Source organism: Bos mutus, chromosome 8, assembly GCF_027580195.1.
Source record: "Bos mutus isolate GX-2022 chromosome 8, NWIPB_WYAK_1.1, whole genome shotgun sequence".
In the NCBI taxonomy this organism is placed as follows: Eukaryota; Metazoa; Chordata; class Mammalia; order Artiodactyla; family Bovidae; genus Bos; species Bos mutus.
In genome coordinates, this window is record NC_091624.1 from 17,367,474 (window position 1) to 17,395,158 (window position 27,685).

At 43.7% G+C, this 27,685-nt stretch overlaps 1 long non-coding RNA gene across 4 annotated transcripts in view; it reads right to left on the minus strand.

Moving 5' to 3' along the window:
- LOC138988866 (uncharacterized) overlaps window positions 1–26,717 on the minus strand; it is a 325,118-nt gene extending 298,401 nt beyond the window's left edge. For 3 of the 4 annotated variants that reach the window (XR_011465052.1, XR_011465053.1, XR_011465051.1), the window contains exons 1-3: window positions 16,580–26,717; window positions 15,633–15,800; window positions 12,779–12,892 (exon numbers count right to left, since the gene is read on the minus strand). This is a non-coding gene — a long non-coding RNA (uncharacterized lncRNA). The remainder of the gene's footprint in view (window positions 1–12,778; window positions 12,893–15,632; window positions 15,801–16,579) is intronic. The other variant, XR_011465054.1, reaches the window with a different exon arrangement.
- Between the last annotated feature and the right edge of the window lie 968 nt (window positions 26,718–27,685).

Below are 27,685 nucleotides of genomic sequence, written 5' to 3' on the forward strand. Positions count from 1 at the left end.
TATCTATCTTATACACAGTAGTATATACATGTCAATTCCAATCTCCCAATCCGTTAACAGAGCACTCTTTTTAAAAATTTAACTCCATCAGGTCACAGGTCTGTTGAAAACAGTGACCATCCCCCACCATCACCCCCAAGTGAAAGTCACTCAGTCGTGTCTGACTCTTTGCAACCCCATGGACTGTAGCCTGCCAGGCTTCTCTGTCCGTGAAATTCTCCAGGCCAGAATACTGTATCCTGCAAGGCTCCTCTGGCCATGGAATTCTCCAGGCCAGAATACTGGAGTGGGTAGCTGTTCTCTTCTCCAGGAAATCTTCGAACCCAGTAATAGAACCCAGGTCTCTCGCATAGAAGGCAGATTCTTTACCAGCTGAGCTACCAGGGAAGCCCTTATTTAACAGAAGTGTTTCTTCATTTGTACTTAGTCGCTCAGTTGTGTCTGACTCTCTGCGACCCCATGGACTGCAGCCCACCAGACTCCTCTGTCCACGGGGATTCTCCAGGCAAGAATACTGGAGTGGGTTGCCCAGCAAAGAGAGCCATAATTCGTTAACCTGCCTAACAGCTTCCTGCATATTCTCACCCAGGTTGCCTCTTTAACCTCACCACAATCCACCCACACCCCCACTCCCTCCCCCTCGATTGCTTAGAAACAGTATAGTGTAGTGTCTCTGTTATTGTTGTTTAGATGATCAGTAATGCTGACTCTTTTCCGACCCCACTGCAGCTTGCCAGGCTCCTCTCTCCATGGGATTTCCCAGGCAAAAATACTGGAGTGGGTTGCCCTGCCCTTCTAAAGGGGATCTTCCTGACCCAAGAATGGAACCCATGTCTCCTGCATTGCCAAGCAGATTTTTACCACTGAGCCAGGGAAGCCCACCTCATGCTAATCCATCCTCCACTCTTTCCTTTTAGAGATGGAACTCTGGAGTTTTCGCTGAGCACAAGGACTCCCTTGCAGACAGCTATGACTATCTGACGAGACTGTGACCCATGGGATATAAGGGAAAGTGATGTGCACTACTCCTGGGACATGTCACTCAAAAGAACCTTCTTCTGTACTAATATTTAGCCCTCACTCCCCTTCCCACCCCCTCACCTCCCCACCCTTGGCCTCTAGCATCTACCAATGTACTCCCTGATTCTATGAATTTGACCATTCTAGGGAGCACATATAAGTGAAATCAAACAGTGCTTGTCTGCACCTACTGTATATTGGAATGCATTTTTAAAGTTAACAATGCATGTCCCACAAACAGACTGCACCTTTTTCCCCCTATGCTATACAGTAGGTTCTCACTGGTCATCTACCTTATACACAGTACTGTGTATGTATCAATCCTAACCTCTCAATCCATTCCCTCATCCCTTCTAATAGAGTTTCAGCTTAGGAAAGTGAAGATTTGAGAGATGGATGGTCGTGACAGTTGAACAACAGTGTGAATGTACTTAGTGCCCCTGAAATGTACAGTTAAATATGGTTAAAATATTATGTTTTATGTGACTTTTGTCACGATAAAACATTTTTTAAAAAGAAGCTTCTTGCTCTTCACTTTCTATTTGTTCTCAGGAATGAGAAAATGGATGTATTGGTAATACACCAGCTTTGATCATGTAGATGAAGATAACACCCTGGTGGGGTGGGAGGGGTGATGCAGCAACAAGATAGAAGGAACTTGGGTCCCTGAGGCTCTGCAGAGTACACCACGGCTGGACTTGTTTGGGCTGCCCTGTCGCAAAGAGTCGGACACGACTGAGCAACTGGACTGAACTGAACTGAACTGAAAGATTCCACTGCACTGATTTCAGAGGCGATTCCAGGAATCACCACTAGGGGGTGGGGAAGTGAAACAGAGAAGGGAGAGAAATCAATGAGGTGTACATTACCTACTGACTGCATATGGGCAGCTGGACCTCAGTCACAATGGGGAATACTGGGAGAGAGAAGAATGTGACTCAGATGTCCTGGTCAAGGAGCGAGGGAGCTGGGGTAGTTATGTACCAACAGCTGCGGAAACTCACTGAGGGATACTAGAGAAGGGGGCACTCTTGACTCCAGGCAGAGTGCTCTGGGGTCAGGGAGAGCCCCAGGCAGGTACAGGTGTTAGAATGTCAGTAATCTGGGTGGACAGATGTGATAAGTCTTGAGAAGCCTTGGCTATCTCATCATACATATGCGTCTGCTACACTCACCCACCTCTCCATCCCTTTGACCTAGCTTGGAATTTTAGGAAAGAAATAAACCTATTTTAAGTCACCATTTTTCCTTAAGTCACTTAAAACCTATTTTAAGTCACCATTACTTAGTCTCTGTTAATGCATACATTTCTGTTACAGATCAACCTACTTTATACACTAGCATGAGACTACCTGCATTCAAAGCCCATCTCTACCACTTACTAGAGGCAAGGGACTGAACTTTTCTGGCCCTCGGTTTCTCCTCCTGAGAAATGGGCCTGTTTATATTTCTTCACGAGGCTGGTGTTCAGGGGCACCTGGGAGAATGCATGCAAACCACACTGCCTGGCCCAGAGCAAGCCAGCTGCTGCTCCTGTTTCACGCATCGGAGCCCTTTTTGAAAGCTGCTCTTGAATTTGTTTTGACAGTTCACGTGGTCCCTCCAAAGACAGAACACAATGGGTCATCCCAGGGCAGCGCCAGAGAATGTAACAGCAAAGGCTCAGTCTGCTTAGATGCTGCTGCCCCAGAGTCAAAAAGAAACTGGGACCAGAAGCTAGAGCCAAAGATCAAAGCCAGGAAATGACAGCCAACCTGGGAAGAAAACGACAGGAAATGAGACCAGGCCACAGGGAAGCCACGAGAGGAGGGAGGAGATTCCAGCACTTCTGGAGTTTACAGCAGAGGTTCCCCAGGCTGCTGAGCTTCTCTGGCCCAAGCTTCCAGCCAGTCAGCAGGAAGCCAGTGCCCCACAAGAGTCTATGAATGAGCAAGCAGGTGCCCCTGGCGGTGGCCTGGCTGATTCCCAGCTCTGCTCAATTAGCACCTCCCTCATCATGCACCTGGACGTCTGCAGATGACTGGCCCTCACCCCTTCCTGTACGCCTTCTCATTCCCCCAGCACCCATGGGAGCAGAGAACACGCCCCAAGACTGGAAACAGCAACTTCAGCCTTGCAAAGACCAGGCAGTGGGGACCAGGAATCATTAACAATTGCAGCATTGCCCAGGGTAAATGCCTCCTGATGGAGTCAAGAGAGAAATGACTGCAAGCAAGTGCTGTGTCATTAAGATTAGTTGAAACTGAACTTAGGGGGTTATTGTTTTAACCGTTTCTCTCCACGGGTGCCATCACAGATGCAGAACTGGTCGTTAATACTAATTATTCAGTCCACTTCTATGGAGCACTTTCCTGAGCCAGGTTCTGTATCAGCCCAGGGTCTCAGAGACTAGGAGACAGGCTCCACGACTTTGATTAAATCATGTCCAAGTGGGGAGCAGCCAAGCAACCAACTGTATGATGAGCCAGTGATTTTTTAAACACTGACTGATAGTAAGTACGTGAGTGTGTGTGCTACATCGCTTCAGTCGTGTCCGACTCTGTGCAGCCCGCCAGGCTCCTCTGTCCATGGGTTTCTCCAGGCAAGAATTCCAGAGTGAATTGCCATGCTCTCCTCCAGGTGATCCTCCCAATGCAGAAATCGAACTGACAGTTTCCTATTTCTCCTGCATTTGCGGGCAGGCTCTTTACTAGGGTTTCCCTGAAAGCTCAGTTGGTAAAGAACCCTCCTGCAATGCAGGATAAGTGATGTGAAGTCTCTCAGTCGTGTCTGACTCCTTGCGACCCTGTGGACTCTAGCCCACCAGGCTCCTCCATCCATGGGATTTTCCAGGCGAGAATACTGGAGTGGGTTGCCAATGCAGGAGACCCTGGTTCAATTCCTGGGCCGGGAAGATCCACTGGAGAAGGAATACACTACCCCCTCCAATATTCTTGGGTTTCCCTTGTGGCTTAGCTGGTAATGCGGGAGACCTGGTTTGGGAGAGATCTCCTGGAGAAGGGAAAAGCTACCCACTCCAGTATTCTGGCCTGGAGAATTCCATGGACCACAGTCCACAGGGTCGCAAAGAGTGGGACATGACTGAGCGACTTTCTCTTTCACTTTTTCTTTACTACTAGCGCCACCTGGGAAGCCTCTAGACGTGGAAATCCGCAGCTTCCTGGGCCCCACCCCCAGTGACTTCATCCAGCATCTGCATTTTTTTTTAAATAGACTTTATTTTTTGGAACAGTTTTAAATTCACAGAAAAATTAGGAAGAGAGTATACAGGGAGTTCTTAAACACCCTCTCACCCTTACATTCCCAAAATACACTTATTAAAATTTATGAACCAATGTAGATATTTTTATTAAAGGCCAGGAAGCAACAGTTAGAACTGGACATGGAACAACAGACTGGTTCCAAACAGGAAAAGGAGTGCGTCAAGGCTGTATATTGTCACCCTGCTTATTTAACTTATATGCAGAGTACATCATGAGAAACATTGGGCTGGAAGAAGCACAAGCTGGAATCAAGATTGCCGGGAGAAATATCAATAACCTTAGATATGCAGATGACACCACCCTTATGGCAGAAAGTGAAGAGGAACTCAAAAACCTCTTGATAAAAGTCAAAGTGGAGAGTGAAAAAGTTGGCTTAAAGCTCAAGATTCAGAAAAACAAAGATCATGGCATCTGGTCCCATCACTTCATGGGAAATAGATGGGCAAACAGTGGAAACAGTGTCAGACTTTATTTTTTGGGGCTCCAAAATCACTGCAGATGGTGACTGCAGCCATGAAATTAAAAGACGCTTACTCCTTGGAAGGAAAGTTATGACCAACCTAGACAGCATATTGAAAAGCAGAGACATTACTTTGCCAACAAAGGTCCGTTGGACTGTAAAGAAAGCTGAGCGCCGAAGAATTGATGCTTTGAACTGTGGTGTTGGAGAAGACTCTTGAGAGTCCCTTGGACTGCAAGGAGATCCAACCAGTCCATTCTGAAGGAGATCAGCCCTGGAATTTCTTTGGAAGGAATGATGCTGAAGCTGAAACTCCAGTACTTTGGCCACCTCATGTGAAGAGTTGACTCATTGGAAAAGACTCTGATGCTGGGAGGGATTGGGGGCAGGAGGAGAAGGGGACGACAGAGGATGAGATGGCTGGATGGCATCACTAACTCGATGGACGTGAGTTTGAGTGAACTCCGGGAGTTGGTGATGGACAGGGAGGCATGGCGTGCACAATTCATGGGGTCGCAAAGAGTCGGACATGACTTAGCGATTGAACTGAACTGATAGTTTATTCAGATTCCCTCAGTTTTTACCTAGTGTATCCTTCTGTTCCAGAATCCCATCAGGATACCGTATCACATTTAGCTATCAGGTCTCCCCTCTTGGCTGTGACAATTTCCCAGATTCTCCTTGTTTTTGATGACCTTGACCATTGTGAGGAGAGCTGCTCAGGTATTTTATGGGTTTCCCTTCTACTGAAGTGTATCTGATGTTTTCCTGATGATCAGTCTGTGGCTATGATTGGGGAAGGAAACCAGAGAGGTAACGCACCCGTCTCATCACATCATATGCCTGGGTGCAAACAGTCAATGTGACGTTACTGTTGATACTAATCACCTGACGAAGGTAGTGTTTGTCAGTTTTCTCTGCTATAATGCTATTCTCTCTCTTTTTTCTTTTTAGTCACTTCCCTACTTTACTCTTTGAAAGGAAATTATGTGCAGCCCACACTTTAAAAATGGGGAGTTGTTGGCCACACCACCCAAATCAATCTACAGATTTAAAACAATCTCTATCAAATTACATTTCTCTCAAAACTATTACCAAAAAATCCCAAAATTTATATGGAACCATAAAAGATCCATAACTGCCAAAGCAATCCTGAGGAAAAAAGAACATAGCAGGAAGTATAACCCTCCCAGACTTTAGACAATACTACAAAGCTATAGTAATCAAAATAGTGTGGTAGTGGCACAAAAACAGACATGTGGATCAATGGAACAGAATAGACAGCCATAAATAAACCCACATACCTACAGTCAATTAATCTTTTCTTTTTTTCCACCTAGCATTCAGTTCAGTTCAGTTCAGTCGCTCAGTTGTGTCCAACTCTTTGCAACCCCATGAATCACAGCACGCCACGCCTCCCTGTCCATCACCAACTCCCAGAGTTCACTCAGACTCACATCCATCGAGTCAGTGATGCCATCCAGCCATCTCATCCTCTGTCGTCCCCTTCTCCTCCTGCCCCCAATCCCTCCCAGCATCAGAATCTTTTCCAATGAGTCAACTCTTTGCATGAGGTGGCCAAAGTACTGGAGCTTCAACTTTAGTATCATTCCTTCCAAAGAAATTCCAGGGCTGATCTCCTTCAGAATGGACTGGTTGGATCTCCTTGCAGTCCAAGGGACTCTCAAGAGTCTTCTCCAACACCACAGTTCAAAAGCATCAATTCTTCGGTGCTCAGCCTTCTTCACAGTCCAACTCTCACATCCATACATGACCACTGGAAAAGCCATAGCCTTGACTAGACGGACCTTTGTTGGCAAAGTAATGTCTCTGCTTTTCAATATGCTGTCTAGGTTGGTCATAACTTTCCTTCCAAGGAGTAAGCGTCTTTTAATTTCATGGCTGCAGTTATCATCTGCAGTGATTTTGGAGCCCAGAAAAATAAAGTCTGACACTGTTTCCACTGTTTGCCCATCTATTTCCCATGAAGTGATGGGACCAGATATTTAGAGAGCTAAATTAATCAATATTTGTCAACATTAGTAACAGGCTAATGTCTATGAAGGATGAAGGCCTCTCTCTCAAAGGAGGTAAGTTTTGAGTGAAATCTGAAATGAAATAAGTCATGCAGAAATCTGGGAAAAGAATGTTCCAACCTGAGAGACTACTCAATGCAAAGGTCCAAAGTTGGATATGCTTGGCATGCTCAAAGCTATCAAAGCGGCAGAATGTTGGGACATTCAAAAGCCTCAGACAGGATATCTGACCTAGGTCTTACAGGATGAATAGGAGTTGTTGTTTAGTCACTAAGTCGTGTCTGCCTCTTTTGTGACCCCATGGACTGTAGCCCCACCAGGCTCCTCTGTCCATGGGATTTCCCAGGCAAGAATATTGGCGTGGGTTGCCATTTCCTTCTCCAGGGGACATCCTGACCCAGGGATCAAACCTGCACGTCCTGCATTGGCAGGCGGATTCTTTCCCACGGAGCCACCTGGGAACCTGAATAGGAGTCTGCCAGACCTAAAAGGGGCAGTGTGCTCCAAACAGAAGGCACAGCAAGGGCAATGAAAGTGTGGGGACAAGATTAAACTACACAGCGCTTTATACAGTATAAAGGGCTCCAGTCACACCAGCTGTTGCTCTTACTCATCAAGAAGGCATACAGAAGAGGAAGCAGTGGTACTAGAACAAACGGTAAAGAAAGCTGAAGAATCTGGGAGGTAGCTTTGTCAGGGAAAATAAACCTATGAGATTAAAAAGAAATCAGTGACAAACACTGGCATTAGTAATACAGATGCAGCCTTCATCTGACAAGTCCTCTTGGTGCTCTAGAAGCCCTGGAGAAAGTTGCAGAAACTGTACATACTTGATCAAAATCACTCTTGCTGGTTCTGCTGCCACTGCTCCTACTGCTACTTAGAAAAGTTACAAGAAAACTCAGGGGAAATCATAATAGGAGATTAAGCATCACATTAGAAATTAGCCTGATTAGATGTGTATTAGTCCAGGCCCTCCAGAGACACAGAACCAACAGGAGAAAGAAATAGATAGAGAGACAGACAGATAATGAGGAATTAGCTCTCGTGATTATGGGGGCTGAGAAGCCCCATGACCTGCCACCTGCAAGCTAAAGACCAACCTAGGAAAGCCAATGGTGTACATTTCACTCCAATTCCAAAGGTCTGAAAACCAAAAGCTCTGATGGCACAAGTCCCAGCCTGTGGGCAAACCACTGATGTCCCAGCTCAAGTAGTCAGGCAGAGAGAGAGAATTCCCCCCTTCTCTGCCTCTTTGTTCTGTTCAGGTCCTCAATGGATTTGGATGATGTCCATCCAAATTTGGGAGGTCAATCTGCTTGACTGAGTCCCCTTATTCAAATGCTCATCAGATCCAAAAATACTCTCAGATACACTCAGAAATTAATGTCTATTCTGAGTATCCCATGGTCTAGTCCAACTGACACATGAGATTAGTCATCACAAGATGCCAGTTCCCAAAGAAAGACATGAGCAAGTCAACCCATTCTTCAGAACCAAAATTGACAGTCCTGGGCTCAAGAAAACCAGAGGAAAATGTCTGCTTTAAAAAGTTGTTTTGATGGATACTCCCAAAGAGAAAAAGAGGCTCAGAGCCTGGATCCCAAGGGGTGAGGGAAAAAAACAACTTTTTAAAGCAGACATTTTCCCCCACCAGAAGAATCTGTGCAAACATGGCAGCGTTTTTACTTGTTTAATGAGCTTAAGACATTACATGATGAAAAAGAAGCAGTTTGGACTCCTGCATTTTTATTTACAATCCCAGACTGACAAAAAAAAAAAAAAAAAGAAAGAAAGAACAGAAAAGAAAAAGAAACCCTAACAGCCCTTCTCTAAAGAAAAAGGAAAAATCGGCTGTAAGATTAGAACATTGCCACGAAAGGAATGCTGCATGTTTTATCAAAATGCAATGAGCAAGAATGATGATTTAAACAAAACAAAACCACTTTCCCTCCACCCCTATCCCCAAACCCTGAACTGCAATCAGGAAAGACAGAGGAAACAACCAAAATCACCATTCTATTGCTTTGATATCTTTACTAGGTGAATTGGTGGCATTCACTAAGCTAATAGGGACATTTATATCAAGAAACATTTCTGTATATATTGTTGAATTTTAGTTGTACATATACTTTGTATGTTTTTGTCTTCTTTCATATATGGAGTAAAAGCCAAAATGCTGAGAGTGAAAAAAAAAAAAGAAAACCAGAGGACTGATGTTGACCACCCCCTCCCCTCCACATGGACCTATCTCTCCAGACTAGGAAACACTGGCAAGTGATTATCTTTCTGGAAGCAACAGAACATGGTAATTAAGAATATAAGGTGAGGGACTTCCCCGGTAGTCCAGTGGGTAGGACACCGCACTCCCAGTCCAGGGGATCTGGGTTCAACCCCTGGTCAGGGAACTAGATCCTACATGCTGCAGTGAAGACCTGTTGCAGCCCAATAAATAAATACAAATATTGTTTAAAAAAGCATATAAGGTAGATCTAGTCTCATCTCATATCTGCCATTACTATGTGTGTGTCCTTGGACAATCACCTCCCTCTCTCAGCCTGCTTCCTCATCTGTAAATTGAAAATGATAATTATAATACTATCTTCCTCAAAAAGCTGTGGTGAGAATTCAAAGATAATGCATGTAAAACACTCCATAAATGTTAGTTATTATGGATACATTTAAATATTATTCTTAAGAATCCTATTACAGTTAGAAAAGGGTTGGTAGAAAGCCTGAGAATAAAATGTATAATGACAGGGTTAAACCGCAGATATTCAAATTGTGACCAGAAGGAGGAAGGAAGAAAGAATTCAACTTTATTAAGCACTAACTGTGTGACAAACACTCTTAGACCCTTTAAATCGGAGTCTCATTCACGTCTCACAACCATCTCTGAAGAGTGAATTAGGCACTTACTGTCTTCATTTTTCAGAGACCAAATTTCAGGAAAGTTCAGTAACTTGTTCAAGGTCACAAAACTCCTAAATGCCATTTTTTTTCTGACTGTTCAACTCTGTTCTCTTTCTATTACAGCAAATACGTTTCTGCATGTTACCAACATCCATGCTGTTATTCTAAATTCTAAGGTTAATCATTAATCTCTCAAAAAAGCACATTCAAATTCAACTCTTCAGGCTCAAGAGCAATTCATTTCAAGGATAACTGTGATTTTTTATGATGAGGTCTTCAAGAAAGTCACAGCTCATACTAGCAATGTAACTTGGGGGTGAATTCCCTAAACTCTCAGAGCCTTTATTTGCTCACCTGAAAAATGGTGATCATATATTTGCAAAGTTGCTATGTAAATTAAATGAGATTACATATGAGAAAGCACTCAGCACAGTGCCCATGTCTTTAATCTGAGTCTTCAAATTAGTCCTACTGAAATAGTTGGAAATCCTTTTCAGTCAGAATCCACTAAAATGATAACCTCACTGCTAACAGCCTTGATTACTTTTGTAGCTATAAAAAATATTTCCTTGGACAAATTCTTTTGGGGAATTAAGAAAGCAATGGATACAGTCCATTATACAGTGAAGTAAGTCAGAAAGAGAAAAACAAATATATTAATGCATATATGTGGAATCTAGAAAGATAGTACTGATGAACCTATTTGAAGGGCATCAGTGGAGACATAGAGATAGAAAAAAGACTTATGGACATGGGTGGTGGGGGAGAGGAAAGAGAGGGTGGGACGAATGGAGCGAGTAGCATGGAAACATACATTCAGTTCAGTTCAGTTCAGTCGCTCAGTCGTGTCCGACTCTTTGCTACTGCTGCTAAGTCACTTCAGTCGTGTCCGACTCTGTGCGACCCCATAGACGGCAGCCCACCAGGTTCCCCCGTCCCTGGGATTCTCCAGACAAGAACACTAGAGTGGGTTGCCATTACCTCCTCCAATGCATGAAAGTGAAAAGTGAAAGTGAAGTCGCTCAGTGGTGTCCGACTCTTAGCGACCCCATGGACTGCAGCCTACCAGGCTCCTCCGTCCATGGGATTTTCCAGGCAAGAGTACTGGAGTGGGGTGCCATTGCCTTCTCTGGTCCGACTCTTTGCGACCCCATGAATCACAGCACGCCAGGCCTCCCTGTCCATCACCAACTTCTGGAGTTTACTCAGACTCACGTCCATCAAGTCAGTGATGCCATCCAGCCATCTCATCCTCTGTCATCCCCTTCTCCTCCTGCCTTCAATCCCTCCCAGCATCAGAGTCTTTTCCAATGAGTCAACTCTTCGCATGAGGTGGCCAAAGTACTGGAGTTTCAGCTTTAGCATCATTCCTTCCAAAGAACACCTGGGGCTGATCTCCTTTAGAATGGACTGGTTGGATCTCCTTGCAGTCCAAGGGACTCTCAAGAGTCTTCAACACCACAGTTCAAAAGCATACGTTACCATATGTAAAATAGATAGCCATTAGAACTTGCTATAGGACTCAAGGAACTCAAATTGGAGCTTTGTAACAACCTAGAGGGACTGGGGGGAGAGTTTGGAGGAAGGTTCAAAAGAGAGGGGACCTAGGTATACCTGTGGCTGAATCATGTTAATGTATGGAAGAGACCAACAGAATATTGTAAAGCAATTATCCTTCAATTAAAATTAAATAATTTTTTAAAATAACAACAACAACAACAAAAGCAAGGGAGTTCACCTTTCCATTCCCAAGTTAGATTCTTTACCACTAGTGCCACCTGGGAAGCCCCAAAACAGAAAGACAATAGAAACTAAACTAACTTCATAACTCAATATTATAAATTTTTTATTTTTATAAACCGGGGAGTGTGTTTCACTTTTGCTGTATATGAGTATGTAGGGGATATGCAAAAAAAAAAAAAATACACACACTGGATTTGTTAAAATAATATATATGTTGAGTTTGTTAGCTTTTAAAACTAAGATTTAGGAATAAGGCAGGAATACTAAGACAGGTATAAAAAATATCTCCCAGATGTACAAAATCAGTGCTTTCCAGAGTTGCCTGATGCTAAGAATTAGCTGATTCATGCCCTCAAGGGTGGCGGGGTGCGGGGCAGGAACTCTGTGCTTTCGAGAGCACCCCAGGTTATTCCTGAAACCCAGCGAATTAGGAAAATACTATTCAAACCCAACTTGCAAATTTCAAGATGTTTCACCTCCCCATGAGTCCACTAATTTTGGCCTCAAGTATTTTTGGCAATGCAACTACCAAATCATTAAATAATTCCCTAATGTGACTGACAATTAACTTTTAATAAAGAAAAGTACTGCTATAATTAATTTCAGAAAAGAAAGTACAATATGAAAACTGTCTGTCTCCGTGAGTGGTAAAGAAAGTCTTCTGACCGCGCTGGAAGGGAGAAGCCCACTTCCAGCAGAGAAAGTGATCCAGTGTGTCTCTCTGACCAGGTGATTTCAATCAGGTCCTACCCGCCACCCCAGGCAGGTGTTATACATGTTAGTAACTCCTGTCATCCAGCCAGAGAGAAGGTATCACAAGAACAGGGCAGATAGGAGATGACTGAATGGGAAGAAATTATGAACAACTGAACTAAACAAAGTTAATCAACATTTGCATAATGTCCTAGGATTTACAGAGCCTTTTTATACAAACATCTTTTCATTTAACCTTTAGAACAATTCTGCGAGGTAAATGATCCCGACTCTACAGTCAAGGAGATCACGGCTCAAGCTAATTATCAAATGGTCCCTGGGCACAGGTTTTTCAGATTCTAGATTCCAGGTTTTTCTACACTTGGAGCTGCTTTGACGGACAATACTGGGTTAGAGGGAAAAGGTTTCTTTGAAGCAATGCAATAAAGAGGGAAACTGTCATGACTCAAGCAGAATAAAATATAAAGAGAAGAAAAGGATAAGGACTCTTAAGCAGAAAACATGAGAGAAGGCATTAGAGAATTCAGAACAGGAAAGTGACCAGTGACTGCAAATCAACCTCATAAATCTTGAAAGCTGTGTGAGGGGTAAAGCTTGTCAAGGCAGACCCAACACTGAAAGGTCCTTACCAAGACGGAGAATAGTCCATTATTCCTCACCAGGTGCCAGCTCCAAGAGCACGGGAGTGCAGCAGACTTCCAGGGTCAGCAAAGGTTCATCACACTGAATGTGGTGCCCTGGGCCTGAAGACCATAAATCAGAGACAGACGTGCAGGGCTGTGAGGCTGGAAGGTGGGTGTGAGGTCGGATGTCCCCTCCAGGGTCTCCCCTCCAGCCCTCTAGCCTCTGTCCTGATCCAGACCTCCTTATCTCTGCCCTGATCTCTTGAGCAGTCACCCTGCCTCCAGCCTTACGAACTGTCTGCAAAGCACCATTTCAAATTGCAACTTGAGGACCCAACTTGATTCCTCTAGTAAAAGGTATCCAGTAACTCACATGATGCCTGAGATATGGCTCAGGGTCACATTCATAACTCCAGCACTAGGGACTTCCCTGATGGCCCACCGGCTAAGGTACTGTGCGGAGGTGGGCCCAGGTTCAACCCCTGGTCAGGAAAATATATTCCTGGTCAGGAAAATACATGTTGTAACTCGAGTTCGCACGCTGCAACTAAAAGATTCCGTGTACCACAACTAAGACCTGGTGCAGCCAAATAAATAAATAAAATATTAACGATAAGAACTCCAGCACTGCAGTCAGGCTGCCTGGGTTCAAATCTCAGGTCCCCTCCCACTGGCTGCAGATCCTTAAGGATTCACTTACCCTCTCTGAGCTTCTTCTGTGAAGAGTGGGTAATGGTGATACCAGTAGCACCTGCCTCCCAGCCGGCAATGAAGCACTTTGCACAATGCCTGGCCAGTGGCGTCTGCTCAGTTAGTGGTGGCTGTGATTACTGCCAATGAAAATAGCACTCCCGGGAAGATACAACTGGATTGTTTGTCCAGCGCATCCTTTGCTAGGAACTGTCCCAGTTTAGGATGAACTCCTGGCCATCACAAAATGATTCAGGCCTCCATCTACTAGCTCATTCATTCAGCAGTCTTTAAGGGTCTACTAGGAGTCCATGGGGTCGCTAAGCGTCAGACACGACTGAGCGACTTCACTTTCACTTTTCACTTTCATGCATTGGAGAAGGAAACGGCAACCCACTCCAGTGTTCTTGCCTGGAGAATCCCAGGACGGGGGAGCCTGGTGGGCTGCCGTCTATGGGGTCACACAGGGTCGGACATGACTGAAGCAACTTAGCAGCAGCAGCAGCAGGAGCCTGAAACTATTGTCAGTGCTGGTAAACCTCTATTTTTTAACATTTTATTATTCTATACAAATTGTATATATTTAAAGTCTGCAACATGATGTTTTGATATACACGTTATGAAATGATTACTACAGCCAAGCTAATTAACACATCTATTACTTCACAGTTACCTTTTTTAAATGTGGTAAGAACTTCTGAAGATCTATAATATTAATATCATAATACAGTGTTATAACCATAATTCCACCATGCTGTACCTTAGACCTCTGTAACTAACTCATCCTGCAAAACTGAGATTCTGTACCCTTTGACTAGCATTTCCTCTTCCCCCCACCCTTTCCCTGCTCTGGTTCTATGAGTTTGACCTTTTTGGATTCCACATATAAGTGAGACCATGTGGCATTTCTCTTTCAGTGTTTATTTCATTTAGCATAATGTCTTGTAGGCTCATCAGTGTTATTGGAAATAGCAAGATTCCTTCTTTTTTAAGGTTGAATAGTATTCCATTGTGTGTGTGTTGTGTGTATTTATCACAATTTCATTATCCATTCATCTATCAACAGACAATTATGTTGCTTCCACAGCTTGACTACAGTGAATGATGCTGCAGAGAGGATGAGATGGTGGTTATCCCCTCAAGATTCTGATTTTATTTGTCTTCATGCTGTCAGTGCCCTGGCCTTTCTCCCACAGGAGCAGCTGCTGAAGAACATGACTGTTAATCTTCAGGATGAGAGTGACAGGAAGAAGAGCAGCCTGGTTCCTCAGTGCAAAGACTCGGATTCACAACCGGGACAAAAAAACAATAACTATATTGCCCAACGCTTAAAAAATAAGGCTTCACTTTAATAAAATGGCAACCCACTCCAGTATTCTTGCCTGGAGAATCCCATGGACAGAGCAGCCTGGCAGGCTACAGTCCACGGGGTCGCAAAAAGTTGGACACAACTGAGCGACTTCACTTCTAATAAATCATTGGCTACATCTCTTATCACACACCCTCAACCTACATGTCTCACTCTGACCTCCTCTACTGCATTCCCAGCACCTGAGTTTTATATAACATCACAGAGCCCGATTTCCCAAACCAGACTGCTGCCCGAATCATCTGGAATGCTTGCTAAAAGCAAGATCACCGGGCCTGTCCCCTAGAAATTCTAATTCTAGGAAGCAGCCCAGCAATCTGTATTTCTAAGCAGAGTTCCAGATAACTCCTACCTTTGAGAAACATTGAAAAACTCTGATATAACACATAAGGCCATGATAAGTAATTTCGGAAAATTTCTTAGCTAGAAAACAATCCTATGCAGTTAACACCATTGCCTTAGGGCAGCGGTCCCCAACCTTTTTGCTCCAGGGACCAGTTTCGCTGAAGACAAGTCTTCCCCAGACAGGATCCGAGAATGACTCAGGCCGTAATGCGACGGATGGGTAAAGATGGAGAGCGGCAGACGAAGCTTCTCGCTCACCCCTGCTGGCATCCTGCCCTGCGGCCAACAGGCCTCAGGGCCGGGACCGGTCCACGGACCCTGTTGGGGACCCCTGCCTTGTAGTTTTTGTTAAACGGCTGATATTTGTGCATTACGCAGCAGCGACTTCAATGGACTCTTACACAATCACCAGGGGGGTTAAGTGGAAATTGGAAACAAAGAAGGTAAGTGACTTACTTGTCCAGGAGAAAATGATGAAGTTAGGCTTTCAGACTCCAGAGTCAGCCACACTCTTGCCTATTTGTTATTCTGCAGTCCGTTCAGTGGTGCGCTGGTGGAGACTATGACTACAGCAGCCGCAAAGGTTCTCCGCCGACACATCGTCCACCTGGGCGCCGGATGGGGCTGGGCGGGAGGAGGAGGGGAGCAGGGGAGGCGAAGATACAGCTGGAGGGGCCAGGCGGAAGGTAAGCCGAATCACTCCCTATAACGGAGACTGTAACACTGCGGGCTAAGCAGGGTCAGGGCCTGGGCTCCAACTACACTGGGTAGCTTGGAAATTATTAAAGGTCAAAGAACGCAAGCAACCAGCCAGCCAAGGTGATGGTGACCTCTGACCCCTGACCCGACTCTTGGCCTCTGTCCAGTCTACTCTCCTGCTGGGTCAGGGTCTGTGTCCTTTCTGCTGCTGCTTCCACCTCCTGAAGGCCCCCTTCCCCAGTCACCGCATCCCTGACTGTTAACACCCCCTCGGCTGGATACCTGCACCTCCAGGAAGCCCTTACTTGCATTTTCCTTGGAGTCTCTTACTTTGAACCCGTCATACTAATCCTCTCCCCCACTTGGACGAGGAGTCGCATGAGGGTGGCCGGGAGGCCAGGATACAACACTGTAGCTCAGGCCTGCGGGGTCACGGAACCGGCAGAACGCGCTCCGAGACACCCTGGGCAGCGCGGCCAGAGCGCAGGTCGTTCTGGACCTATGCTGTGGCTTTCTTGCTCCAGGTTGCTTTCTCCTTCTCTCTCGCTCACTCTCACTTGCCATCCCTTTTCCTACCTCCTCCTCTCTCCCCACCCTGTTCCCTCCCCTCCTGACTCAAAATTTCTTCCAGTGGGCTTTCGCTTAAGCACACTAAATCTCAACATGCACTCTCTCCATCTCTCCTCCTCCCTCCCCGAGCTCACCACGATCACGGGCTTAGGCAAGAGGTGAGGCCAGTCCACCATATCCGGTCTTCTGGAGGCACACGCGCAGCCAGTCGCCATGACCAGCTTTTGTCCAGAGCCAGTTTCCTCTTTATTGCATGTTTGTGGCCCACAGTGGTAGCAGGCATCACTTTAATCCACTTCACAATTCAATTCCGGCTCTCCACTGGGTTCCCTCCAGATCCTGTGGCTCATAGAGACTCAAGATGGCAACAGGAAGTCCCCAAGACAGCACCAGCCAGTGGTTCCAGAAGTCTCCTTCGGAGTGAGGGGGCGGGGTCTCAGTTCATTAATCCAACTGGTTGAAGATCAGGTTCCTCCAAGCCTGGCCTGTTCCTGTCTGGTACATTTTCTCAAATTAAACAGTTCACACCATATCTCTTGTTAGATGGGAATATCGCTGCTGCTGCTGCTAAGTCGCTTCAGTTGTGTCCGACTCTGTGCGACCCCATAGAGGGCAGCCCACCAGGCTCCCCCGTCCCTGGGATTCTCCAGGCAAGAACACTGGAGTGGGTTGCCATTTCCTTCTCCAATGCATGAAAGTGAAAAGTGAAAGTGAAGTCACTCAGTCGTGTCTGACTCTTAGAGACCCCATGGACTGCAGCCTACCAGGCTCCTCTCCCATGGGATTTTCCAGGCAAGAGTACTGGAGTGGGTTGCCATTGCCTTCTCGGGGGAATATCACTAGTGTCTCAGAATTCTCTTTGAAGCCCAAAGGTCACAAGTGGCCACAAATGGGTCACGGGGCCCTCCGTTTATCACCCACCTTCAGCCTAGACAAGCTTAGGAGAGTCGGAGGAAGGGTTTTGTGGACAAGGGTTGCCCATCCGGCAGGAAGTATGTGACATCCCCGTCCCCTCTCCATGAAGGAAGGAAATGACAAGGGTTCCGGTGTTCAGCCCACCTCAACCCCCAGGGAACTGCCTGTGACTGCAGAGTGGAGATAGAACCCCCTACCCAGAAGGTGAGGCATGTGTGTAGGTTTACCATGGGTTAGGTGGACTCCACTAAGAGTACTGGGCTGGAGCCATACAGGAGGATGGCCCGCAGGCTGAAGACATGCGAGCGGGAAGAGTCCGGATCGGTTCCTTCTGAGTCAGAACTGAGGGAAGGCTGTTAGCCAGCCAGAGGCTGCATCATCCATGCCAGAAATATGCTGCCCCTCCATCCCCTGGGTGGGGCGGGGCTTCAGGGACTTAGAGAATCTCTCCTTGAGCATTTGGGCATCTGCCACACTGAGAACATCAAGACCCAATTATGCCAGCAAGTGTCAAGAATTACTACTTCCCTCTAATTCCTTCTCCCCAGAAGCAGGTGAATGGAGAGGAGAGGGCAGGAGTTGGAAGGCAGGGTGAAAAAACAGACCTCCCTTCCAAGGCAGGAGGCTGAGTCTGAGTCTGCCCTGAGCTGGGAACTGGAGGACAAAGAGAATTGGGTAAGAGAGTGAAATTTTAATTTAAATCAAACAGAACTTGTTAGTACTCTAAAAATGAGTCTGTTCTGATACGTGAAATTGCCAGAAAGGCTCATATCTCTGAGATTTTACCCACAAATAGGAAGTGGGTATTGATTTAAAGAGTCTTGGTTGGGGGAAAAAAATTATTTTCAGATTTTATTCTACAACATTCAGCCCTTTCAACATAAATATAAATTATACTTGTAGTTGGTTGCGCTCAGATGTGAGGTATGCTGAAACCTTGCAGGAGACAGGGGTTAAATGTGGACTCTGAGCTGGGAGGAGAATCAAGAATATGAGACCAAAGAGAAGGGGTCTGAGGGAGCTAACCTGGCTCAGGACAGGCTGGTGTGGACCAGTGTATGACCCCCCCACCCAGCTCCTAAAGTCTGGTTCTCCACATACCTGTCTGGGCCAGTCTGACCACACATGAAGATGCTGTAGCAATGGGAGTCCAAGGCTCAGGTATCAGAGGGGAAGGGGGTACTGGTGGGAATTAGGCATGGAACTTGGGGTCTAGTCAAATTCACTTCTAGTCAAGATCTTCCAACCAAAGGCGGGACTGGAGAATTAGAAAGAGCAACCAGCAAAGTATGAGGCAGAGAACTAAGGCAGAAACAAGTCCCATGGACAGAGGCAGAAGTGCTGGCTGTGTGCAGACTCAGTTCCATGAATTTGCTTCCAACGAAACGTCTGCACAACTGCCCTCTCTGTGCTCTCTGTTCAGCCCTTGACTGGGTGAAGAATCTCTTCTTCATAGCATTCTGGGCTTCACTCTAACTTAGCCTTTATGTTACTATTGTATAATTGTCCCCTTGCTTTTCTGTCTCCTTTGTGAGGCCTGGGGGAAAGTCTGTTTGAGAGCAGGGATCCAGCAAATCTTTCTTGAGTGGTTAAGTGAATGAATGAAGGAAGGAAGGAAGGACTGCATAGGTACCTTGAACCAGCTCCTGGTGGTGCATAGGTCCAAAATTTGGTTACCACCAAACAGACTTTAGTAAATGGCTTAGGGGATAGGTCAAAAAAGAAACCAAGATTGGTGGCTAGCTGCTGGGGCCTGGATCTAGGGTACAGGTGAATTCCTTTTAAGGACCATAGTGTTAAGGGAAAGGAGTACAGGAGCTTTCTTAATCATGATGGGCTCAGGACTTGAGGAAGAGAAATCCTATAGGTGGACGATGTCAGGGAACCCAGTGGGAAATTGTTGAGGAAGGCAGAGTTCAGGGAAGCAAGATGGCAGCTATAACACTGTGGTCTTTCTAGAGTGTTTCACAAAGGACCCTGAATTGTTTACAGCATAGGGGCCATATCAACCGTTGTTGTTTAGTCACTCAGTCGTGTCTGACTCTTTGAGACCCTATGAACCGCAGCACACCAGGCTTCCTTGTCCTTCGCTATCTCCCGGAGTTTGCTCAAACTCATGTCCATTGAATCGGTGATGCCATCCAACCATCTCATCCTCTGTCATCCCCTTCTCCTCCTGCTCTCAATCTTTCCCAGCATCAGAGTCTTTTCCAATGAGTCAGCCCTTCACATCAGGTGGCCAAAGTATTGCAGTACATCTTCTGTATTAAATACTAATAACACAAGGACAACCATTCATCTGTGATGCCTAACACTGTGGCACTACGTCTTATAAGTAGAGGAATCACATCCAAGGGGCAATGATCCAGCTCCTACTGAATCTAGTTCCCACTGAATTACAGCTACAGAAGAATAATGTCATTTGGGAACATATGCTAAGAACACCTTCCCAATAAAATGCTTTAAATTAAAAGGCAGTGTTTAAATCAGACTGAGCATGTCAATATCAATGAGATGCAACTGGTTCCAACTGCCAGAGGGACACATCAAAATCCACATCATCACGCATATCCATTTCACCACGGAAAGGAAAGCTGGACAGACAAGGAGAGGATGGTCAGACATCACACCCAACATAATTTCAGATCTCTGAGCCCCATGCCAAGATTCTGCCAAACCTTATGGCATCCAAGAGAAGGGAGTTAGATAGAAAAGGCATATGGCTAGGGTGGGAGGGGGCTGGGGATAAACTGCACAAGGAACAGACTTGCTTTTCCAGAGGAGGTCTGCTTCAGCATCAGACTGTTGAGACAAAAATATGCTGTTTGAAACCCCCCAAAATGTCCTCGGCATTGTTTTTTAACACCAGGAATTGTGTCCTGGGGTGGGAGAGCTGCATTCAGCCCATACCTTACATACACACAAAGTGCAGACATGTGGACAGGAACACACGGGAATGCAATTCCCAGAAATCTAGACCTTCTTGGGTGCTGTCAGAGGCATCTGGCAGAAGTAACTTGATTACTTGATTCAAGACCCACACTGTATGTTTTGCAAGTATAATTTTTTTTTATTATTTCTTAAGGGGTAAAAAAAAAAGTACACACATAAAATTAAGGTTTGGCATATTTTTAGTGTTTTTGCCAACTGTTACATGGGGGAGGGGTGTTAGCTTCAGTTCTTTAAATTATGTATAAAAAAAAAAATAAAAAACCAAGTGGTCATAAGTAATTTGAAAAGAAACAAAGGAAAAGTAAGCTATCACAGAAAGCCAAGAGGCTACTGAGTGAGGAAAAGCCGCCATCGGGATTTCAGAAGTGGATGAAAACGGCGCTCAGAGAGAATCGGGTCAAAGCATGGAACACCCAAGCAACAGCCAGTCCTTCTGTATTGAACATGAGTCCAGGCCATAAATCTAACAATACTTAGACACGGTGCCCAAGGGCATTCCTTAGTTCAATCAGATATGTGACATTGAGCAAGTCACCCTCTCGCAAAATTAATTAAGAGCTTGGAGGACCTACAACATGTCTGCTACTATGCTAAATTTCATCATCATGCACTTTTTAAAATCCTCATTACAACTGGCATGTTCAATTGTTATTCCCAACTTCCAAGTGAGGACACTGGAAGAAACAAAGGTTTCATAACATTCCCAATGTCACACAGCACCCTAACACATCAGGACTGGCTAGGGGATGGAATGCCAGAGTCAGAGGGTAGTACCAAACCAGGAAACCAGCCAAGCGAGGAGAGGAACCAGGGCAGAACAGTAGCAAGGACATGTGATGTTCTGCCCAATCTGACCCCATTTTATCTCATCCACCGAAGCTTCTGACCCTCAGAAAACCTGAAGGAGGACTCAAGCACAGGTCGTGATGATGATGAAGACTGACGAGGATGTGGATAATGGTAAAGATCCATGATGAAGAGCATGAGGGTAACAGTGATGATCAATAAAGCGGTACATTTATCAAGCCCTTTCTATGCGCTAGGCCTTGTCAGGGATTTTAAGTCCTTTATCTCCTCTGTCCCTTACCATAACCTTGTAAGGGAGAAATGGTCATTATCCTCCATGTCACAGATGAAAAGACTGAGGCTCAGAGGGAAATGAATCCCCTAAGGCAACACAGCTAGTAGGTAGTAAAGCTGAGACTCACATTCAAGCCTAGACACTCCAAAGGCCATGCTCTTAACCAGTACACTTACTTGACGGCCTTCCCATAGCTCAGGTTAGTCAGAAATCCACTACGGGTCTACTAGCCTACACTGCACCCAGGGAGGAAAATGACCAAAGAATTGAGTTGGCCAGAAAGTTCATTTGGGTTTTTCCACAACATAGTACAAAAAACCCGAATGAAGTTGTGGGCCAACCCAATAATTCCTAAGGTTCCATGTAGATATTAAATGCTAGGATCATGACTTTGTCATTATCATTACCTTTCAAAGTAGGTTTACCTTTTAAATTCTGGTTATTTTTGTTGATGGACAGAAGTTTTCATTTTATGGACTCAAACTTGAAACTCTTTAAATGATTATTTTTCTGTGACCTCAGTGCTTGGTAAGGTATTCTGCTGCAGAGGAAAAAAAAATGGTAACAACTCTATTTTACTTTTGTTCATTTTCTTACTATACATTCTTTAAACTCTTGAATCCATCTGGAATTCATTTTGAATATGGTAGGAATCAAATCTGAGATCCACTTGTCTAGCTAACCAGTGTTTCTGATAAAAGTCTTCTTGTCGCCTCTTCCCGCAATTACTATCACAAGATAAGGCATTCTTCTCTCAAAGCTGAAGTTTTCCAAGTGCTTTTCCAATTATGTGAATTCCTACCAATACATCTGTGACTCTCAATCTTCCTAAATTATGACGAGGTAATTCAATATCAAACCTTTTAACAGATAAAAAAAAAAAAAAAAAGGACTGGCAAATAGAGCTGATATCTGATATCTTACAGCAGACATTTGATATCCCCACTCACAAATTTCAATGAAAATGGCAAACAAACTTTAGTTAACACTCCATTAGCTATTTGTAGACTGATCCCAGGGAAGACAACTAAGACTGGCATTACCCCAGGGCATGTACAACATTTAGGAAACAGCTAATTAGTGTTCATTGTGGAAGGCCAGGCAGTGCTGTCTTGGAGATGGCATGCCCCAAGTGGAGAAACAGTAAAGTCACATCTACAAAATAAATAATAGGGAGAGAAAATCTTTTTTAAAAAATTCCTCTTATGAAAGAGATTTACTCCAAGTAGCAGGAGACATTTTTGAAGCATTTATGTCATACTCTAAGCAAGATTCAAGGATATATTGCAAAGAGTCATGAAGAAGTAATAATCTGACACCAAGACAGACTGCTGCTGCTGCTGCTAAGTCACTTCAGTTGTGTCCAACTCTGTGTGACCCCACAGATGGCAGCCCACCAGGCTTCCCCGTCCCTGGGATTCTCCAGGCAAGAACATTGGAGTGGGTTGCCATTTCCTTCTCCAATGCATGAAAGTGAAAAGTGAAAGGGAAGTCACTCGGTCATGTCCGACTCTTCACGACCCTATGGACTGCAGCCTACCAGGTTCCTCTGTCCATGGGATTTTCCAGGCAAGAGTACTGGAGTGGGGTGCCATCACCTTCTCCTCCAAGATAGACTGGATAGAGATAAAAATGAAACGGGAATTAAAGCTGTAATGGAAGCAAATAGATACTGCAGAAGATCAAATTACTGAAGTAGAAGAGCAAAGTAGAAAAATAAACATTTTTTAAATTTAAGAAGACATGCAGGATATACTGAGATTCAAACTGCGTATGACCCTAATGTCTGCAGTATTCTAACCTTCATAACAGCTTTGTGCTCAATCGTGTCAGATTCTTCATGACCCCATGGACTATAGCCTGCCAGGCTCCTCTGTCCATGGAATTCTCCAGGCAAGAATACTGGAGTAGGTAGCCATTCTCTTCTCCAGGGGATCTTCCCGACCCAGGGATCAAACCCAGGTCTCTTGTCCATTGCAGAGAGATTCTTTACTGTCTGAGCCACCAGGGAAGCCCCTTTGTTGAGATATAATATACATACCATATAATTTACCAGATAAAGTGCACAACTCAATGCTTTTTAGTATATATGTACAGAGATATGCAACCATTATCACAAAATAATTTTTAAATATTTTCATCAACCCCAAAAGAAACTCCATACCCTTTAAGAATCCCTAAACTCCTTATCCCCCATTAACCACTAGGATAGGCAACCAATAATACACTTTGTTTCCATAGATTTGCCTATTTGGATATTTTGTATAAATGGAATCATAAAATACGTTGTCATCTGTGGCTGGGTTCTTTCATATACTGTATTTTTTAGATTCATTCTTTTCAATACTTTTCAAAATCCAGTAATGGACAATTGGGTTGTTTTCACCTTTTGGCTATTATGTGCTCATATAATATATAATATTATATAATAATAATATATCACATACATATTATAATAATACATAATGCTGTTATGAATATTCATGCACAAGTTTGGTTTTTTTGTCAGTCTTCAGCAGAATTACTGGGTCATAGAATAACTCTATTATCTACATTTTCAGGAACAGACTGGTTTTCCAAGGTAACTGCACTATTTTACATAACTACTAGCAGTATATGAATGTTCTAATTTCTTCACACCCTTGCCAACACTTGTTATTATCTGTCTTTTAAATTATAGCCATCCTGGTAGGAATATAGCAGTGTCTCATTGTGATTTTGATTTGCATTTTCTTTAATCAGCTAATAATGTTGAGCATCTTTTCCTATGTGTATTGGCCATTGGTATGTCTTCTTTAGAGAAATATCTATTCACCTCCTTTGCCCATTTTTAATTGTGTTGTTTTTTTATTATTGAACTGTAAAAATTCTTTATTCTAGATCTAAGTCCTTTATCAGATTTATGATTGACAAAAATTTTCTTCCACTCTGTGGATTGTCTTTTCATTTTACTGATGATGTCCTTTGAAAACTTTTGAAGCAAAAGTTTTTAACTTTGATTAAGTCCAATTTGCTATTTTTTCTTTGAGGCTTGTGCTTCTGTTGCCATATATAGGAAACAATGCCATATATAGAAAACTGAGATCATGAAGATTTGGGCCTATTTTTTTTTAAAGAATCTTATAGTAGTACTGCTTACATTAAGGTTATTAATCCAGTTTGAGTTAATTTTCCTATATTGAATGCAATAGGAGTTTGCCTTCATTATTGTGCATTTGGATATCACGCTGTCCTAGCACCACTTCTAGGCTTTTAAGTCACTCTGTTAATAGCCAAGAGAAATAGCTCAAAACCTCAACCCAAATAGCTGTAGGAAGTTCAGTGCCATCACCTCTATTCGTAAGGATTCCTGCATAGAGAAATGTGTCACACTTCATCATTGCTCTTTCTAAACCTCTTTCTTCTGGGTTTTTTTTTCTATCACAGATGCTATATGGCTCAGAAAGTAGATGCCCATGAACTGCACACATTGCAAAAGAAGTCCATAGTTTGCCTTCCAGTTCACTTTCCTCCTGAGAAAAGGGACCCCAAGCAGGTCTCTTCCACAAGCATGGCCTGGCTGAAGTACATATGTCACATATGCAACCTTGCCACTCCAGCCATAGCTGATGGTAGCAGGGAGGAGCTTCCAAGGTATGAAGAAAGCCGGATCTTCCTGACTCGGGGATCAAACCTGGTCTGCTGCATTGCAGGCAGATTTTTTACCGTCTGACCACAAGAGAAGCCCCATGAACTCTTAAGATGGCTTGATATAGACACTGCTTTAGAGGTATACACCATATGTGTGAGAGCAAACTGAACCCATCAAATCCTCTATTTTGGGAAGTGTAAATACTCCCACTGAAGTTGTGAGATTAATGGGAACGCTTGATCACAACAACCGATTATACCAAAGATGATTTTGGCTTAGACATCTTTTTTCAGGGATCCCACTGTGACACTATGGATATGATGTCTTATTGTAATAAAGTCCTGAAAGTAATCCTTTCCTCCATGGAATAAGCCCTAATTGGTTTTGTTATGTCATTCTCCATCCACTTTTTTTCGTAAGCTTTCAGATTCTTAAGAATGATCTCCAGGTTTCCTTTTAATCCATCTCGGTTGAGAATATCTAGATTATGCTACTTTGTGATTGGCTTTAAACTCATCAGGTTCCATATTCTAAAACAATACAAGTAGTGAAGTGAAGTGAAGTCGCTCTGTCGTGTCCGACTCTTTGCTACCCCATGGACAGCAGCCTGCACCAGGCTCCATGGGATTTTCTAGGCAAGAGTACTGAAGTGGGTTGCCATTTCCTTCTCTAGGGAATCTTCCCAACCCAGGGATCAAACCCACAAATGATATGAAAATCTCCAATTCTTATCAACTGGGGAAGAATTATCCATAATTACCTCTAGCCTAGAGTATGTTTTTTTTTTTTTTTTTTTTGAGATTTAATAATTTTGTTTCTATTTTTTTCCTTGATTATCATGCCATTCAGGCTTTCTATTTCTTAGAATCAATTTTGATCATTTCCTCCCTCCCCAGGAAACCATCCATTTCTAAGTTACTCTGCTCCAGCTGTTCACATGATTGATTTTTAATTTGTTAATATTCTGTATATCTATTATTACTATTCTGAGCTACATTTTTATTTACATAATTTCTCCACTTCTGTTGTGATTAAAATTTCCAGGTTTGTCTCTTTAAAGAACCAGTTCTGACAAATCTACAAATTCCACAGTTTTCTACTTGTAAGTATATTTTTTATAACTGCCTTATTTATACTTTCTTTAAAGTTTTTATTCTTTTTCTAGCTTCTTGGTATAAAAAATTAATATTTTTTTCCAAAAACTTTAATTACATATTTTTCTACCTCAATCTTTATAAATGGATTATTTATAAAGGTCTATAAAGGTACATTAATTTGTGGTTAAATCAAATATTCCATGCATCCTTGAAAGGATGTTATTTGCTATGATATTAATATAATAATATAATATGTACTATATAATAATGTTAATATTTAGATAATTTCATCCCTTTAAAAATTACTTCTGTTTAAGAATAACAATGTGTTGAAATGTGTTATTTTCTTTCTTAATATTTCCAGTGCTTTTGCTATGTATATTTTGATGTTTCCTTAGCACATGCACTTTCATTACTATTGAATCTCCACTCTCCACTGTTTCTCAGTGACTGGCAGCATCAGCCTCACCTGGGAATTTCTTAGAAATGCAAATCCTCATGACCCAACCCAGACTTAATAAATCAGAAACTCTGTGGGTGGGGCCTAGGGATCTGCTTATTAACAGACCCTCCAGGTGATTCCGAAGCAGCTTAACTCAAAGAACCACAGATCTATATCAGCTGTTCTAGCAGTATAAGACCGGAGAAGGCAATGGCACCCTACTCCAGTACTCTTGCCTGGAAAATCCATGGACGGAGGAGCCCGGTAGGCTGCAGTCCATGGGGTCGTGAAGAATCGGACACGACTGAGCGACTTCACTTTCACTTTTCACTTTCATGCATTGGAGAAGGAAATGGCAACCCACTCCAATGTTCTTGCCTGGAGAATCCCAGGGACGGGGAAGCCTGGTGGGCTGCCATCTATGGGGTCGCACAGAGTCAGACATGACTGAAGTGACTTAGCAGCAGCAGCAGCAGCAGCAGTATAAGATAATTCTGACTTGGCTAACAGTTACTATAAGCACTCTACTTTCTTTCTTGTTTCTGTTTTCCTGACATATTTTTACATTTTATTTGATTATTGAATATAGCAAACCACTGAATTTTGTGATCAAATTTCAGAAATTTTAACTTGTTTAAACAGTAAAGTTTAAGCTTTTTTACATTTACTCTCATACTTATTATATTTGGTCTCTCTAATGCCATTGGAGCTTCCTTGGTGGCTCAGTGGAATCTGCCTGCCAATACTGGAGACATGGGCTCGATCTTTGGGTTGGGAGGATCCCCTGGAGAAGGAAATGATAACCTGCTCCAGTATTCTTGCCTGGGAAATTCCATGGACAGAGGAACCTGGCAGACCCACAGGGTCGCAAAAGAGTCAGACACGATTTAGCGACTCAACCACAATGCCATTTTATGCTTTCTGGTTTTTGTTTCTTTGATATTTCCTTTCTGTTCTAGTATTCTGTAGGTTAAACTTTATTTTACTCTTCTAAAACGTTTGAAAACCTAGTAGTGAATTGCATGTAAAACTTTCAAAAGCACTCTCAAATCTATCTTTATTTACCAAATACAGACTGTCATTTTTACTGTACTCTATTAAAGACATGAAAATCAGCAGCTG